The sequence below is a fragment of the Cebus imitator genome, unplaced genomic scaffold, assembly GCF_001604975.1.
Source record: "Cebus imitator isolate Cc_AM_T3 unplaced genomic scaffold, Cebus_imitator-1.0 Scaffold60, whole genome shotgun sequence".
Classification (NCBI taxonomy): Eukaryota; Metazoa; Chordata; class Mammalia; order Primates; family Cebidae; genus Cebus; species Cebus imitator.
Genome location: NW_016107375.1, coordinates 6642962 through 6662567, shown reverse-complemented (window position 1 = coordinate 6662567; position 19606 = coordinate 6642962). Strand labels below are relative to the sequence as shown.

Here is a 19606-nt window from a genome sequence, read left to right as displayed (position 1 = left end):
GCTAGCCCTGGGAAGATACATCTCTCCAGAGTCAGCAAGATTTGTCAAAGTATCATAAAAGACAGAAAATAAAAGAAAATGTGGTATAGATGCACGCATACAATGGAATACTATTCAGCCATAAAAAAATAAAATCACATCTTTTGCAATAAAATGGATGGAACTACCAGCTATTATCTTAAGTGAAATAACCCAGAATCAGAAAGTCAAATACTACATGTTTTCACTGATAAGCAAGAGCTAAATAATATATACACATGGACATAGACTGTGGACTGATAGACATGGAGAACTTGAAAGGGTAGGCAAGTGAGAGGGGGATCAGAGATGAAAAATTACCACTAAAAGCCCAGACTTCAGCATTATACAGTATAGCCATGTAACAAAGCTATACTTTGTAACTCCTAGATTTATTCATACGTTAAAAAAACATGAATAATACACCTGGCACTGCAGTCCTGGAAAGCGACAGTAGAGTCAGTATTTGGGAAAGGTGAGGCAAGGTGAGGCAAGGCGATGGCTTTGTCAAGCTCACAACCACACGCACTCCGAGTTGAGTCCTGTGGCACCTGCACAGTAGAGAGTGGGATGCTGGTTCTGTGCCAGCCCCAGGGTCTGCAGGCTCCTGCCATCCTTGGAGGCTGAGATAACATGGGGAGGCCCAGAGTTTACTTCCTCAGACCCCACCCTACCTCCCTGCTCTACTTTTGATAACACACCATGAGGGGTGCTAGGAAAATCCAGTTGCCTCAGCCCAGTGGAAATTTTGGTCTCGAACACTGGCCTGTTTCTAGAGCTGGAGCCCACTTAGACACAGATCTCTTAGGGAACTATATCTGACTGTTTCTGTGCAGCAACCACTGAGTGCCCTTGCCCACTGTCAGTTCCCAGGCATCCCCAATCCTGCCGTGAAGTCTGAAGCTCTGATGGTTGTGATGGACAGACAAAACTCACTCACCATGTTTCTCTCCGCTGTGTTTTTAAATTTACTTTTAAGAAAAGGCATGTGGTGTCCAAGACACTTGGGAATACACAGATGTGTTTAAACAACTTGATTTCTTCTCAGGTTCTGCCTTAATTCAATAACCCATTCACTCTTGCATTCAACAAGCAAAGGATGTTTGACAGAAAGAATTTTTTTTTTCTGAATTCCGAGACAGTACAGCAAAATGAATCATTGAGCATTGGGACTCAAATTCTCCAAGGTGGGAGGGCTGTGGAAAGCCAGTGTCTGCTGTACAATCGGCAGCCAGAATGTAGGCTGAGGGAGGTAGTAAAACAGCCTGTGCCCATCCACTAAGAAACAGCTGAGCTTCATAGGGAAAGCTTGTCCATAGCAAGGAGGTGGAGATCAGAGAAGTCAGTTTCAGCCCACGCCGCCATCTAGTTAAGTCTGGTTTACTTCGTGGGCCACAGACTTCCCCTAGCTCTGACCTGTCACCCTGCAGGAAAGAAGCCAAGGAGGAGGAATCTGTGCTGGTGACTCAGGGCACATTTCCCAACAGGGGAGAAATAATTCAGATTACATCCTCCTGCTGTCGGATTAGGGCAGCACATTTAAGCCCATACAGCCAGGGACAGGTTCATGTAGATTGGAATAAATGAACAAATATGCTCTTGTTTAACTGGTGAAGTGGCTTGGCTTCCCGTTATCACCTGATCTAGGGACGGCTTGCTGATTATCCCCCCGCACATGTCCAGGAAACAAAACCATCGAGGGAACTCAATGTCTAATTCTTGACAGGGTCAAGAAATGAGGACCGTATGGCATTGTTTAGTAGTTAAGACTTTGTAGCCAACTTGCATGCATTCACAATCTGACCCTACTACCCACTAGTTGCAGTAATAAAGGGTGAATCACTTACCTTTTCTGTGCCTCAGTTTTCTCCCCCATAAAATGAGAATGAATATAATGCTGAAACAAATAAGCTTGTTGTAAATATAAATGAGTTAATACATGAAAAGGTCTTGGAGAGTATCTTTGCGTGGTGTACCTGCAATTGAAGTATCGGTTATTGCTATTACCAGCGTAGCTGTGAGATGGAGAGTTTTAGGAACTGGAATGCATGCTTCAAACAGCCAGTGGGGTGCCTGCTCTAGACTCTCTGCCTTGACATCAGGGGTTTCCTCATCAGTGCTGAGCATGCCAGGGCTTGGAGAGGATGTTCTTGGGGGCTAGATCAACTTGTCATAGTTTTGTCAGGGTCCACGGCACAGTAAGTAGAAAGGAGTTACCCCAATCTGGCCAGTGCAGAAAAGGGGGAGACTCAACACTGAAACAGAGCAGGTATCAAGATACTAGAATAAAAATAACTTCTCAAAAGTTGTATTTCCACTCTCCACTCTTGGGGGCAAGATGGGTTGGTTGTTCCATCAGGTGCCTCAGGCCATCTCCTATTTTGTCTCCAATTCAGAAACCTGCCCCCTCTGCCAGATCTGTGGATTGGCAACCGCTCCATAGGTCTTGACCTACCTTTACCTCTATCACCATGAAATCTTCACGTAAGAACCTAACCTCAGTGAATAGGTATAAGGTGCTTAGAAGCACACTTACCTTTCGTAAAGCCTTAAAATATAAAAGACATGCACCTGCTTTTCTTGGGGGAACCTCAGCATGCCTCCAAATACCCACTCATGCCCCAAGCCTGATAAAACTGGCAGAAGGTCAGAGGGTTTTTGAAGATGTATAAACAGTTGTGTTTGTGAGAAGTAAGAGAAGAATATTAGATTACACTTTATACTTGTTCATCTACCTTTATCAATGTTTCACACCAACAAGCACATATGTAGTAAAAGGCGATGAGGGAGGGGGTCAGTGGCAAAATTGTCCTATAGAATCAATCTTGAGGTGAACAGAGAAAAATAGATCATAAGTATTACATACTTATGCCCATAAATCATTTCTTTTGCAGGGAGAAAGATAAGAGATTTGACATTTAGTCATGGGGATATTTTGTTCTTGGGTTACATGCTCTTACAAGATATCACATGTATTCAGTCCTCATAATTACCATAGGAGAAGAATTACCACCATTTTACACTTAAGAAAACTGAGGCCAAAAGTCCTATCCACAGCCTCCACCCTCAAGGAGGTTCCTTCCTAAACAGACAATCCATCCTAGCATCACTGAAAGATACCAAACAACAAAAGAAAATACAGCCCATGCATGGTAGAACTGACCAGCGACTTAATTTTGCTTGATAGAGGCAAGCAATTAGTTTGAGCTGTTGCCAAATTTCATATGAACTGGGCTGGTGAGGGTGGGGAGGTTTTCCCTTACACACTATTTTTAGGAAAACTCATAATTGAATGTAATTTCTGCAGCTGCCATTAGAAAGCAGGATGACAGCCACAGCGTCTAGAAGACAGCAGGGCGGGATAAGCCAGGGTGCATCTGCAAAACCCAGGGAGGAGAGCAGAGCCTGTGCCCTAACATAACACCAAGGTCAGGACCCAACCCATAGAGAAAGTGGTGGGGGAGAGTGTGGACCCCTCCAGCCCGCACCCATGAAGGGCGAGCATCCTGCAGAGTTCCTGTTGTGGCGGAACCTTCTGTATCTTTGTTCTCTCTCCGCCACGGCTTGTAAGTATCAGCCTGATGTTGTTTACTTCTTCTCCCAATCTCTCCAAGGAATATGATTCACACGTTTTCAGATTTATTTGAACAAAATGCAATAAATATGCTGCTTCAATTTTAACTGCTGGCCTGTAGCCAGGGTTTTTAATGAATCTGGCCTGTGCTACTGAAGTGTTCCAGGATCTCCAGGGCTCTGGGCACTGTGAGATTATACACACTGGTGTGCGTGCACACACACACACACACACACACACACACACACACACAGAGTTCTCACCCCACCCCCACCTCCCCACCTCCTATTCCCCAGAGGGGCCAGTGACTCACAGTCAACTGCAGGTTTTCAGAGCAGACTCTGGTAAAAATTAGCAGGAGCCTTTTATTGTTCAAGGAGAGGAAGGACTCCTCCATCTCCTTTCATGGCTGCGTGGAAGTGCCATCTTTAAATTTCTCCTCCTCCGTTGGAATTGCTGTACCCACCTCTAAAAACTGCCATCATCAGCCTTTTTGTCTCTTTCTTTGTTTTCTTGCAAATGGTCACTAGACCGGACCCAGCCTGTGGGGACTTCCATATAAAAACAGCTGGCTATGGAGGCTTAATGTGGAGATAAAAGGACTCGGAATTGATTTTTACCACAACCACACAGCCAGTGCTCCAGGCTTTGGAGAGCTAGGGAAAAAACAGGGAGAGGGACCCAGGCCAAGGTGATCTGGGCATGACACACTTTCTCAGAAGGAGTGGAAGGAGGATGAACCTGGCTGACAGCAAACCTGAGCTGAGGCACACAGCTCGAGACCCCACCGTCCAGTAAATGTGGCCAACATAGGGCAAAACTGTGGACTCTGCAAAATATGTCCGCTTGGGTGACCCCAACCTCTATCAGCAGGAAAATGATCACTAAGACCCCCTTCAGCTCTAAGAACCTGCAACTCCAAAGTCCTGTGCCCATGGTGCACACTTAGCTGCATTATTGGTTGGCATCTGAGAAACCCCTCCAAAAGAAGGGACCATTGCAGGGAAGGGCAATTTTAGAGACTGGGATAGGGTTTTCCATTGGTGACAGAGACAAAGAGGCAGCTGTAAAGACCTCATCTATCAATGTTTTGGCAAATGCTGCCTCATTACTAATGGACACCACCACTAATTTTTTTTTTTTTTAAGTGCAAGCTATGGTCTGATCTTTTCCATTATGACCAGTGACTTTTATTGATGTCAGAAGCCCCTATGTGTCCCTCCTGTCTTGGAATTACTCGCTTAAAAGCAAATCACACATTGCTCTGCAGAAGTCTGCCCACCATACACCATCCACACCTCATTCCCTAAGGGGACCTTCACAATCATTAGGAAAATAAGCAAAGAAACTGCAAAGTCAGGAACCTGGGCAGGAAAATCACATGAAAGACCTGGCTGCTCTCAGTGCATTAGGAAGAGGAGCAGGCTGTAGAGGTCTGGGTTGGGACAGTGTCACCAACAACATAGTGAGACTTCTGGGAGCCTCAGTTTCCTCATCAGTGGAATGTTGGAATCCACTTAATGATCCTTTTTAGTCCTAATAGTCTGGTATTCTAACATCTGGGCTATAGACTTTGAGTGATTCTCCCTTACCACATCTGGCCCTCCATTTCAGAATTAAAGACACTCATAGTTAAACACTTGCTCTGTTTTTCACTTTCTTTAAATGGGAAATGGAATAATAAATAACCCTTATTTCTGCTGTGAATCCTCAAATCATAAAAATTGAATTCTCTTATTTATAATATTTATAGACTCGTAAAACAGTTTTTATGCAGACTGAAAAAAATTACCATCTTGTTTCCATTTCAAATGTTAGTGTTAGTTGTGTGGTTTTGTATGTATTGAGCTGTTCTTGTCTGTGCCCTTTACCAAACACTGTGTACTTCCATTAAACACATCTGTGTTGATCATGTGACCTCTTACTAGCCCTTTGCTCGGTGGACACTCTTGGAAACATAGGAGAAATATATGACATCATCTCTTTCTTTAACTTACTAATTATCTTATTGGGAAGTCAAGATTGTTATGTGTAACAGTAATCATGTTAATAACAGCATGCTAGTTAGGAGCCAGGTGGTACATTATGTACTGGATAGATTTTTACTTCATTTAAGCCTCACAACAAATACTTTGAATATCTCATTTTATTCCCATTTTACAGACAAGGAATCTAAGGCTTCAGTTAATTTTTCTGCACAAAACAGTGTAGTGGTTAAAGATGTATCTAATTGATTCTGTGAATTTGAAATATACAGCTAAGTATTAAACTGAACACAAGCAAAGTCTGCAGAGCTGTGGTATAGGCTGGTGCTCTCTCTAAGGTTAAGGATGTGGAAGCTCTGCGTAAGGGAGATTACCTGCTCCTGATAGCAATGAGCTGGCAGGAACCTAGGATAATACAGAGGAGGCACTGATCCAGAGGTGAAAAGGAGAGTGTAGACTCCTGATGAGAGATGTTCAAAGAAACACTGGAAAACCATTGCCACCCCACGGTGTCTTCAGTGACAGACAAGCCTTTGCTGAGACCACTGGAGACAGGAAGCTTTCTCCTGCTCAAGCCTAGAACCCAGGAACTCTCTATGCTGGATGTCCTTCAAGCAAAATTTTGGCTTGACGAAAGGGCTGCCCTCAGATAACTGATTGTTTTAAAAATTGTACTTTCAAAAACAAACACATTCCACATATTACATAACCAAGGCTGGAAAAACTAATGTTTTACTGTCAGGTTTGTTAGTTGGGAAATGTAATAATTTCCAGGTTTGGGGAATATAGTCAGGGAATTTCTTTTTACTTCACAAATAAAAATTATATATATTTATCCTATACAACATGTTGTTTTGAAACATGTATATATTGTGGAATGGCTACATTAAGCTAACTAACATACATTGACTCACATACTTATCATTTTTTGTGAGTAATTTTTTCTAATCTCTTTAAAAGTCTGGCATTTGCTTCATTGGCAGTTCTTGACTATTTCATTTGCTCTCTGAATCCTGATTTCAGCTTCCTTTCTCCTCTTCAGGAAGCTTAATTCTCAGGTTCCTGTCAAACCTGACAGTTACTTTTTAGCTCCGAGTACATGGAGATTTTCCATGGTTGTGGCCTAATTGCACATTCAGTCAGAATTACTATTTTTTAAACAGGTCTTGCAACTTCTTAATCCCATATTAGACCATTACCTGCTTGAACCCAAGGCTAACTAAACAGAATTAAGAAGCCATTTGTTGACAAGAATTCCTTTCCTACACCTCTGCCTAAAGGACATGCATAAAAAACTCCTCTCATTCTCTCTGCCTGTTTTTGGAGTCCACACGCTAAATTATCAATTTGTATTTCCAGTGGCCATGGGAAAGGAAAACTGTTTAAGGAAAAGCACCTGCCGTAGAGACTTGGGTTCAAATTACTGATAACATTTAGTTGTGAGACCTTTGAATGCTTCTGACCATTTCAGCTTCATTTTCCATATATGTAAAATGTGGTTGGTATTATCTACCTCACAGGGTTATGAGAGCTTTAGATTTAAAGTTACTCATACAATTATTTGATCTTCAACCGTAGATGATTAGTTGGTCCTGAAATAACCAGATGGACTTTGTTAAAAAGTAGCTTTTCCTAAAGGCAACACTGGGGCATGTCCTTCTGGGTCACTTTTACTATGAGACACCCACACTTAACATCATAGAAACACCCAGACAAGCCTAGACCTGACTGGGTTTCCCAGACCTTTCCATGCCCAAAAACTATTACTCTTTATTTGGTTTATCTAAAGGAAAAATGAGATCTTTGTTGTCTTCTGAAAAATAGGAATGTTTCCCAAATTTGCCTCTCAGATCTTCCCTTAAGGTGGCCAGGTGCATTTCCTGCAGCTTAGTATCAGAGGAAACTCTTCTGTCTACCCAAAATGCAGAATCAGGAGGAATTAGAGATTGTAAATAAACTCAGGACAAAAAGAAGTCACAGAGTTAAAGATAAGTGAGCCTGGAAATCCCATGTCCTGAATCTCTGTCCTCCCCCCATGCAGTTCTCTTTAATGACCATAAACTGTGCACTGAACACCTGAAGTCACCTCTGTATGGACATGCTCCTGTCCAGCATGGTCTGCAAATGAATCACTGGGCCAGTATGCAGAACATTCCAGGCATCAGTGCAATGCGCTTTGTTCTGTATTGCATATCCATCCACAAATGTGGGGTGTTTGTGTATTGAACTCATCTCAGTGTTCAATACTCTTGTTTCTGTAGTGGTCAGAAATTCAATAAGTGTGGTTTGTCTTTAGTTAGAGTGATAATCATCACTGCCCTTTCTTGATTATTATACCAATTATTCCTCATCTTTATCTCGTTTTGTAATGGCATTTTTACTAAGGTCTGCCAGACATCTTTCTTCAATATAGATGGTCAATAGATGTCTGTTGAACAAATAAATAGATAAATGAATAAATATATTAACAACCCAACACATATCAATTCAGTGTATCTGATGTCAGTTTGCAAATTAAACAAGCCATGAAATCTGAATTTAGTAAAACAAGTTAGTTCGGGGTCTGTATGCCAACTGTCAACTATTTTGACTATTTTTATAATAATCAGTTTTTAGAATACCACCATTTAAATCTTTAATGCATCTGCTTCTTTAGGAGCTGACATAATCCTGCAGTCTTGTCTAATGGCCTCCCCATCTCTGCACTCCTGGTTAAACTGCCTGTAGGGTTTCTCTCTGCACATCTGTTCTCTTAGACCATTGAAATGTTCACGTCCTGTTATTATTATTGAGTTGTTTCTCTTCTCTCCCCAAACCTCCCATTTTCTTTCCTGTGTTCAAAGCTTCTTCGTAATTGGAGAATAAGCTTTAATAGGTGATTTTGTGCTGGGAATGAAGTCCTTCAAAACTATGTCAAATTCACAACTCATAAAGAGATAAAGAAAAATCAAAAACCCCAGAGCAAATATATAAAAATTCACATTTGCAGAACACATACACTAGAGAGGGAGGGACTTACTTTCTTGAAAACATGACTCTCTCTAAGCCCTTCTCTTCACCTTTCTCTAAACGTGAGCTGTCCTAATGAATAAAATAAGATTTGGTTTGCAAAAAGAATTATTTGAGCATGGGTTTAGGTGTCCTCTGAGCAAAAGACATAAGTTACTCCTTTGTGTTTCCCCCATAGTGCCTAAAAAGAAACTTCTAATGCAGAATTTGTCCAATAAAGGTTGAGAGCGAGAAAAGGAAAACAAAGGAAGGCAAATAGGAATTATGTACAATAGAGCACACCAGGTAACCATGCTATATCAAAAGTTCAGTTTCTACCCTTGATTCAAAAGTGTCATAATCTCTTGGCCAAGTTCTCAAAACCTACTAGGAACAGATTTTGTCCCTTGCAATCCAAGTTGGACACATAGAGAACAAACCACCCCTTTTCCATGGCTGTTTGGGGCTCTACGTAGATGTCTTTCATGACTCCATATGACCCACAACTCCAGGCACCATTTCTTGCCTGATTCTAAGCCCAGTCTTCTGTTATGCTTCACCTGGCCACCCCAGAAACCCATACGCTGGTCACATAAGAATTCTTCTTTTCCCCAAACATGCAGTACTGTTGTATGCTTCATGCCTTTATGCTGGTTGGCCTTTCTTCTTGGAAAGTCTTTCATCTCCTTTTAGTGAATGCTTCTAAATAAGACCTGAGTGCAACCACCTTCTCAGTGATATCCTTCCTCCCTAACAGTGAAGTCACTCATTCTTCTGGTAGTCATGGCTCTTATACACGAGCCTGTGATCTCTCTCACAGAGTATTAACATTAGCATTTACAGTCCAGGCGCGGTGGTCCACACCTGTAATCCCAGCACTTCGGGAGGCCAAGGTGGGCAGATCACTTGAGATCAGGAGTTCGAGACCAGCCTGGCCAACATAGTGAAACCCCATCTCTATTAAAAATACAAAAAATTAGCCAGGCGTGGTGGTGGGTGCCTGTAATTATGCCTACGTGGGAGGCTGAGGCAGGAGAATCACTGGAACCCAGGAGGCAGAGGTTGCAGTGAGCCTAGATCGCACCACTGCACTCCAGCCTGGGCAACAGAGTAAGACTCCATCTCAAAAAATAAAAATAAATAAATAAAATTAGCATTTACATGTTTGCCTCTGGCCCTTTGAAGATAGAAATGTATCTTTGTATTTTAGTGGCCTCACTCTTAGGCCTGGGAGATAGATAATACTGTTAATTCTATTATTGATGAGTAAACTGATGCACAGAGAGGCTAAATAGCCAGGCCTGAACAACCGGCAGCTTGTAGAACTGTGACTTGAACACTGGGAATGTGCGCTCAGAGTTTATCCTCTTAACCGCTATGAAATGCTGCTTTTTCATAAAAATTATCATAATGGTTACCTTGTTACTTTTACTGTGGTATCTATGTTAACATAAATTCAGATTCTTAATCAATCAGATCAATTATTTATGTTTGTATCTAGTTATATAGTAAATAAATTCCATTTTTAATGATTGTGCTAGAATGGGCCAGTTCAAGTCACTTCCATAAATCTCTAGTGTGGTCCCAGGTACAATGGAAGGTAATATGGGTGATCTTTTTGGCCCAGGGGAGATTGTTATTTTTATTTAAATTTCTTGTTCCGGCATCTTGTTTCATCAACTAGATATTTGGCTACCCAAAGACTAGACTGTTTCTTGTATTTTACAGTCCCCCAAAGGACATGGAGCTGCTGTGTTTACAGTAGGCACCGAAACTTTTGCTGAATAAATTAACACATGCACAAAACTGCTTCTTTATACTCAACCATGAGCAGCTTATTGAGAATGTAGCATCAAATTGGGTATTTAGGCATTGACAAAACCTGGCTTATTGGGGTCCCAGTGTTCAGAGAGTTCAAAGTTGGTTAGGATGGCAGAGATGGAGCAATTAGTTGGCCAGCCAGCTGTCACCCAAATTGCAAGCCCTCTAGTCAGGTATTTGGTAGCCTCCATCCTAAATACCTTTTACGTATTTAAAGTTCTTCAGATTTGTTCCTGGTTGGCCTGTTCTGAGCATATTCTCTGTGCCAGCCACTTTGCTAAGCATTTTATTGGCATTATCTCATTTAATCCCTATGATAGCCCTCTGAGGTAGGCGGGTTATTACACTTTAAAAAAAAAATAAGGAAACTGAAGCTTTGAGAGGTTAAATCATTTAAACAAGGTCAAATACCTAGTTAAGTGACAAAGCTGGGATTTAAACCAAGGACTGTCTGGCTCCAGGGTCATGGCCTTATCCACCAGCTGAAAACTCCTTTTCTCATAAGCGGCATATTTCCCTGTTACTCACTAATGTATTTGGATTTTGATTATTACACAGAATGCTTCTGTCTCCATGTCTTTGCTTTACACTCTTCCTCCTAACCCCTCTCCCCTTTAAAATCAAAGTGAAAAAATTTCACAGGCTGTTTCTTTTGTCTGGAGACAGGGATACAGAATAAGGACTTCTGTACTTGGGATTTCATTTGGAAGGCTGAAAAATGGGAGTTTCAAAGACTGGAGGCAAGATGCTAATTCAGACTCAAAAACTACAATTTTTTATTCTAAACTAGCATCCTGTACTCACCTCTCTGGTCCCATGATGCTGAATAATAGTGTGAGGCTGCTTTTCCTGAAATACTTCTTTTTTAAATGGCATTCTGCCTCCATAGCAGTCTGCGAATCTTTTAGAGGCATTAGTCTCTCTACCAGTTCGAAACCTCCCCAATGACTGTCCTCTCTTAGTTCAAGCCCCACCAAGGGCTCTTTGTCCACTTCTGCAAACTTCCTACTACTCTTCTCTGGATGACTTAAAGACCTCCTCGGATACAATTACTATTAAAATCCTTTCCCGTTATCTTAAATCGTCAGTCTTGCTACAGTGTGATGTCAGGTTGTCTATGAGATCTGCACACCATGCACTGTTTTGTACCAACACTGGCATCATCCAAATCAAACTCCCTTTGGACCACTTTGGGGCCAGGCAACACTGAAATTACCTTAGAGGAGGGTTGAAAGAAATGAACAGTATCCATTTCTTAAACAGGGGCTTGCAGAATCAACCAAGTAGAAAGAAATGTTGAGATGCATTTAACCTCATTAGTTTCAGTAGGACTGGCTCTCTCCAATCCATCAGGGTTGAGCTACATTAGTGAAACTCAACTATTTCCAAATCTCATTTACATAATGGATGAGATGTGAAATGAGCCCAATGCGAGGGGAGCCGCCTGGAGGCACTAAAGTTTATCACAATATGTAAGAGTTCTTTTAGATCATTGCATTAAATTTCCACTAACAAGATAACAAATTAATTGTCTGTATTACTGTACTAGCCCAAAGTCTATTGAGTACAGAGTATCAGCCAAGGAAGGCAGCTGGGGTTCCATGGATTGCAGATGTTCAGAGATGCTTAAAGGGAGGTGATGTATACTACCTTGGCTTTCTCCTGTCCCTTTAAGAAATCCCAGGCACCTCTGTAATCTGATGGTGGACTTTGGCTTTATTAGTGAGGTAAGCGAGGATGAGTAAATCAACTCTATCAGACAAGCCTCAGGACATCTAGAAATTGATCATTCTGCCGAAATAAGCACTCTGTGTTTATTAGCTGGGAGTTCATCACTATCACTTCTCCTCATCCAATTCCTAAGAGATTTCAAAGCCATCATCATGGTATTAGCTCGTCTGACTGAACTACTAGAGATAAAGATTAGGAGATCTATCTAATGATGAGTCTGAGTTTCTCTGATTTTTTTTCAATTCTATTGCAAAGAGGAGAGCTTTTCTAGCACACATTCTGTGTCTACATGTGCATGCCAGCACACAATCATGATGTATTTGTATTCTACAGAAGGAATTCTAATAGTGAAATAATGTAGATGGTTTGAAGAAAGGACACCCAGTAAAGCACTTAAAACAATGCAGCTCTCTCATATCAAAAGACATGACTACTTAACAAGGGGAATGTATGCTAAATTGATTTCTCAAGCCATAAGCAGTGGGTGATCTTTTGCTGAGAAAGACTAATTATATTCCATAACAATATTTATAATCCCAATATGGGTACCTGGCCAAACTTCTACAGATATGTCCATAAAAGGTGAGGACATGTCGTACTAATCTTCCACAAGCCAGTAAATGTGTATTTATCTGTTTTTACATATATTTATGTGTACGCATGCACTAAGCTCCTAATACCAAGCTCTTTTTTCAGTGTGGCTTCTAAATAAGCAGTAATCAAAATGCAAATAAGGTGACCCAGTTAGCATTGAGATCTGTATTACCATGCAGATGTGCTCTGCGACTATGTGCTCTAGAGGTAAAAAGGAAGACACTACAAAAGATGCTTATATTAACTGGCATTGATTACTAAGCCCTTCACATTAGGAAGAATCTAGAGAAGAATCTTCTAGAGACAATGATCCTACAGCTGCCATTTTTGGCATGGTCTCTTTCTAATCCATCCTGTGAGTGTGGCATAACAAGCATGCACCAGGAGTAAAAGAAGACTAGTTTCTTGAAGTCTCAGAATATAACCCTTGAGGAGCAAGCCAGCATACTGACCTGAGATGATCCAAGGACATGACTAGTGTCAGCATCATGCCTCTGCCACCCTCTGTATGTGACATTAGGCACAGCAAGTCACATCCCCTTCCTGGGACTCAATACTAGGAAGGGCTGAACTTGCTTTCTTCCAACGTTAACGTATCTTGATTTTACTTTACGGAAGCTCCAATGTATTCAGCAATAGCCTGTAACATGCTTTATGTCCATTACTATAGCAAATTCTTAACCTACCTGATTGTCAAGGATATAACGTGCATACTTGGTACATTGTACCACTGAATTGGTCTTAATTACATGTATGCATTGGTGTTTCCCTTGTTAGTACGTTTTGCAACTCCCTTTATTATACTTTTCAGAGAATAGTTACCACCCTAATGTCTCTGCACTTTTTAAAGCATGACTGCAATTACATCAACATTTTGTTTGGTTCTATCTGTGCTTTGTCCTTCTGTAGCGTGTGTGTGCATGCCTGTGTGTGTACACACACATGTGTGTATGTGTGTACAAACCAACTTAGGCAAGAATTCTAACCTGAGCTTAAAAATGTCTATGAACTTTAAGCTGGGTTCTGAGTGTATACATGTGCTTCTCCCTTCCCCACCACCACTGACCCTGGCAAGAATAGAATCTGATGTTGGAGAGGCAGAAAAATTAAAACCTTTAACTTGAGATGTCTCCTCTTTGCAATTTTGATGTCTAATATGTCTCCATTCTAAATGATGTCATCGGGCACCTCTAGAAAACACCTTTAATCTTTCCACTATACAATCAAGAGAGAGTGACTTCTGCATCATTAGAATTTACTGCATAGAAAAAAATACTCTTTAATGTAAATCTTTTAGCTTCTAATGAAGAAAACTGTTATCTTCTCAGCCTATTTCTGCACTTCTGAATTCAGAAGGCAAGAGCTAGCCAGACTATGTATAGTGGTTTCTCTGAATCTAGAAAGCTCAGAATCAGAAGAGTGATTTATTCTGACCAGGAGGAAAACAAAACAGAATGAAATTCCAAGTCTTGTCCAAGTTCATCTAACAGTCATAGGTAAGAGCTTGCGACAACCCAGTGTCTCACAATTTCAATCTCATAGCTTTTATATTAGCAAATTATTTCTCTCTTATATAAGTTATTAACCATAAATATTCATTGAATAATTTCTTTGAATCAGTCTTATAACAAGATACAGGAAAAGTATATAAAGTCTCTGCATTCTCAGGAAGTAAAATCTTGTAGGGGACACACGTAACTTTAACATACATAAGAAATAAATTTAAAATGAGACAGTTTCTACTAAGTGTAGTGCTAAGAAATGATCATGGTTAAAACAATGGAGTGTTTACTATAACTAGGCACCAAAGAAAATGTTCTTACATGTACATTAGTTTTCTCTTGCTGATATAATAAATTTGCACAAACTTAGTGGTTTCAATGACACAAATGCATCATCTTTCAGTATTGTAGGTCAGAAATGTGAAATGGGTCTCCTTGAGCCAAAATCAAGGTGAGGTCCATTTCTTTCTGGAAACTGTGGGGGAGAATCCATTTCCTTGTTTTCCAGCTTCTAGAGGCCATCTGCCTTCCTTGATCATGGCTTTATTTCTCAATCTTCAGGGCCAGCAACATAGCATTTCTCTGACTCTGTTTCGATCATCATATCTCTTTTTTACTAATTCTTCTCTTCTGCCTTCTTTCATTTGAATGGGCTTTTGTGACTGCATTTTGACTATCTAGATAATTAGGAGTACTTACACTATCTGAAGGTCAGCTGATTAGCAGCATTAATTTTTATTTGCAGTCTTAATTTGCCTTTGTCATATTCACAGGTTCTAGGAGTTTGGATGTGGACAGCTTTGGTGGGGAAACATTATTTTCTGTTTACCCAATATGTAAACTCCTTTAATCCACACAACAGCCTCATTAACAGATGAGAAAACTAAGGCATGGAAAGTTAATATAACTTTCCTAAGATCACACAGCTAATAAGGCCAGTATTCTCACTCCAGAGAATATATTCTTCACCTATTTGCTATATTTTATAGCATGTATACTCTATATACTTCAATGGAAATAAAGGAGTTTTAGAATAGAGGAACATGTGGGATAAAGTAATTGGCACCATTTCCTAGAAAGTTTGAGCCTAGAAAGATAGATGTGTGATCTCATTGTCCATCGAACATTTGTAAGTACCTAGTATCTACCAAGCTTGGTGCTGGGGAACAAAAAGGGAGTGAGACATGGTTCCTAACCTCAAAAATTTTACAATTGCCTGGAAGAATTGACAGAGAAGTAAGCCAATAAGTATGAAACAGGAGGTGTATTCTGTTACAGAAGTGTGTTCAGGAGGGTGAGACGACAAACAGGAAGGAGGCCTTAACTCCACCTGACAAGAAGATGTGGTTTTAATTTTTCCCAGCTGTCTTTCCAGGCAAAGCTCAGCATTTGTTTTTTTACAACTCATCCAAAGCACTCTTCTCACAGCTGCACAAAGAAATGTAATTTCTGCTTTTGCTCTGGTCATTTTCCAGCCCTGGCAGGCCCTCCTTCTGCTTCTAGTTGTAGAATTCTACCCAATTTTTAAGATTGGGAATTTCGTACCTGTGTGTATCTGCCTGAGTGGGTGGTTGACTCCATTCAGAAAGGACTCAAGTTCCTGAGGCCTGATGGTGCTTGTCACTTTCGGGTGCCTAATGAATGCTGAAATAATAAATGGATGAGCAGGAGGTCACCTCAGATTGCATTGAGATCTCATTTGCCCCCTAATTTGTGAAGGACTCATTGGGCTTCCTTCGTTGTTTGGTTTATCAATTTTGTAGGTGTTTCTGTCCTACGCCACTCTCCACTTCTAAACCATCTCTGTGAAGGCAGAGTTCACAACTTCCAAGTTTTGCTAGTCAACTCACAAATAATTGTTAAATTCAAAATGATTTATTCTAAACTCACTGAATAGTATTCTGCCCAAGAATAAATTTCATCTTAAAAGATGAAATTTATCCTAGAATGAAGGTGATGATGATAAATTTCCTCATTCATTCTTCATTCACCCTAGAATGAAGTAAAACTCATTTGACATAAAACTAATGTTGATAGGGTCACCACCTCTGATTAAGCAGCTTGTTTGCTGTTCACAAGTGCCTGGCTTGAGGGGAATGGAGCCAAAATCCATCCTGTGCTCCTCTCCCCAAGCTATGAGCCCCTAGGATGCATATGCACATAGAAAGCTGTGTCTTTTTCTAGTTTGCCCAAAGGTGCCCTCTCTTTGCTAAGCTCTGAGTCCATGGAGCTGTATATTCACCTGGAGAATTTGTCTTTTTCCAATTTGCCTAAAGATGCCATATGAGTAGTAGCAGAGGTTCTGTCTTCTGATGATTAAAAAAGTGCTTTAGGATCTTTCATTGCCCTTATAAAAAGCCACAGCTACCCTTATGCTACACAAAAATTATTAAAATGTAAACCTTGAGAAAAAGGGACTTTAACTGTTTTGACCAGTGCCTTATCTCCGGTATGGTAGATGTTCAGTAATATTTGTTAAATTAATGAATAGGTCAGTTCAAAAAAAATAAAATTTTTTTGACTTTGGCACAGAAAAATATTATTTCCCAAAACCTACAAGTATCTATTACTTGATTCACTTTCTGCTGTAATATAGATTCCCCTTATTGCTATGAATGAAGTTCATTTGCAAACAAGAAAAAAGAACAATAGAAGAATCTGAATAGACAACCAATATATTAGCAAGGGAATTATTATCAAGTTTTCAAGAGTAGTTTATTTCTTGTGAAAAATATCTCGTTTACTGGTTTGCTCAAAAGTCTATTTGTTATAGAGAAAAAAGAACATTGAATTAAGTCAAGAGGCATGGACTTCAGCATTGCTTCATCCACACATATGATATGTGAGCTTGGGCAAATCACTTGGTCTTCTGTGCCTTTATTTTCTTCTTCTCAAATTAGGTGTTTCACCATTTGCCTCTTGTCATCCACAGGGATGCTGAAAGGGACAAATAGCATAATGCATATGAAAGCTCTTTGAAAGTTTAAAAACCACTAACTGCTCAATATAACTCCCAGTCTATGCCAAAACCTGCCTTCTGCAGTGTAAGGGGAGCCAGGAAGATGACTAAAGGGACCAACCATCCCAGTGGTGTCAGTCTCTTCGACCATTCCAGCCTGGGCTTTGTCACCAGGAAATACTTACATTTGCGAATCTTGGAATTAGAAAATTAATTAAAGTGTTCAACAAGCCTATGTTAATCACATACTATCTGCCAGATATACTGTGCTCTGCAGCGGATGTTACAAAATAAATTACATATGGATCCCTTGATGATGACTCCATCAGCTCTTTTATTTTAAAGAAACTGTGCAGAATGAAGAACCAACTGGGAATGAGAAAATCTAGATCTTCCCACCCTTACAACTGTGTGATTTTAGATAGACCAGATAACCTCTTTGAACCCCTTGACTTTCTTATCTAGGAAAGGGTAGTAACTAGTAGCCATCCCATAAAGGCTTTTTGTTTGCTTTTCTTCCTAGAATGAAATGATATAAAGTAGATAACTAGCTGTATGAACCATAGAACAACATACAGATTCTCTAAGGTGAGGCTGGTTTTTATTATCCAAGGTCACAGAGCTCATTAAAGGGATCCTGGGAAAGTCAGCCGCCATAGACCCTACTTTTCCTTCGTGACCTCTGTGACCTTGAGTAACCTGATGAAGAGGTAATTGAGCAGCAACTACTACTTCGGAAGAAACAGAATCGAAATATTGAAGCTATTGACTCACCCTTAAGGCAGTAAACAATGCTTTGGTCTGTGACCTTTTCGCATCCTGGGGCAGTCAATAACGTGGCCGCTAGATGCAGCGCCTGCCACTGATTTTGATTTGGGAGTAGTTTAACCTTGAACTGAGCTCCAAGTAACCAAGGCAACAGGAAGTCAGCTTCTGCATCGAAGGAGCAGGAATCCATAAATCAAGTCCCTAATGCAAAAACGGTGTGCAGGTAGAGGTTTGAGGGGATAAGTGGTCTATGAGAAATTACCTTTGAAAATGAGTGACTATTTCTACATAGGCTACAGCACAATTTCAAAGACTTTTTTTTTTTTTTTAAATTATCAATAGAGGTCAACGGGTTATAGCAGAATGTTTTCCCTATAGGTTTAACTTTTTTTATATTTCCTCCCGGCTGTGTCTTTTAATTAAGAACAGATGTTGGATTCACAAAGTTATTTGCATTGTTATTTTCCTCTTTAAAAATGTACTGGTCTCCAAATAGGCAATCCTCAGTGTAATTTGTCTCATGTTGGGGTTTAGGGATGCTCTGAACACGCCTACCAAGAGTGTTCTTCATACAGTCTGCTTTCTGAGTTTGAGACAGTGATCCCTTGTTGGAGCATACCCATGGTATTACTAATTGTCTCCGTGTAATCAGTGGTGCTATATCTCAATGGTCCAGTCATTACAGGGTTATATCTGGGTTTCTTTATGATCACCCTCTAGCATCAAAAATCTCCCTCCCATTTATACAAGCCTGGTTCATGCTGGGAAGAAACTTTTCAAATGCCCCCCACCACTGTGCTTTTGCGCATCACAGAGTGTTAGTCGCCACCTGGAATGAAGGAAAATGAAGAGACTCCCAGAGGCCAGCCTGCCCAATGCACTCTCCCAAGGACCCGTACCCCATCACTGTCCCCTGACACCTCTGCCCTCAGACAGATTTTGTGGATTAATAAGTGTTCATAGATTTGTCTTTGTTTAAAGTTTACATAATATGGTTTGTGTTATTTCTGGAGTTCTTTCCCTTATCCTTTCAAAATCCAAAAATGAGAAAAAGTCAGGACTTTCTTTTTTCTTTTTAAATTTGTTTTCAAAATCATTGGGTGGCAACTAGCAAGCAGTACTATAATCTAGAAAATTCTAGATTATCTAGGGTTTTCAAGAGAGCTAATAGTGGCTATCTAAATTATAGAGTGTTTTAAGTATCATATTATTTCTTTTAGTATATTCTGTAAAATAAACACTTAAGGAGCAAAGTTTACCCATGAGAGGTCTGATTGGATCAACTCTAATGAATTGATGTGGACTGAGGCTAATTTGGATTGTGAGCATTTGCATAAAAATGGGTACAACTAAAGTGACTTGAATCAGTTTATTCCCAAGTGAGAGTTAAATATCTGACTGCTAACCCTGTTTATGGCCTTCATGCCCCAAGCATATCATAATTTGAACAAAGAATTACCTTCCTAACTTGTGCCCACAGGTACAAAGATGACATATTGGTGAGTTTTTCCAGAGGAGCTGTCATTCAATAGAAATCTGACAGCTTAGATATCCTGAGATGTTCTATGGAAACTCTGCTTCCATCCATTTGGTGGGAATGCCTTGGTGGTGCAGTGTACCAAAATGGGAAATTTTCATCAGACTTATACCTGCTCTGCCCATTATC

At 40.3% G+C, this 19606-nt stretch overlaps 1 protein-coding gene across 2 annotated transcripts in view; it reads left to right on the top strand.

Moving 5' to 3' along the window:
- The window catches only part of SETBP1 (SET binding protein 1), a 377233-nt gene that overhangs the window by 325794 nt on the left and 31833 nt on the right, over positions 1-19606 (top strand). The gene's annotated exons all lie outside the window — the stretch shown is intronic.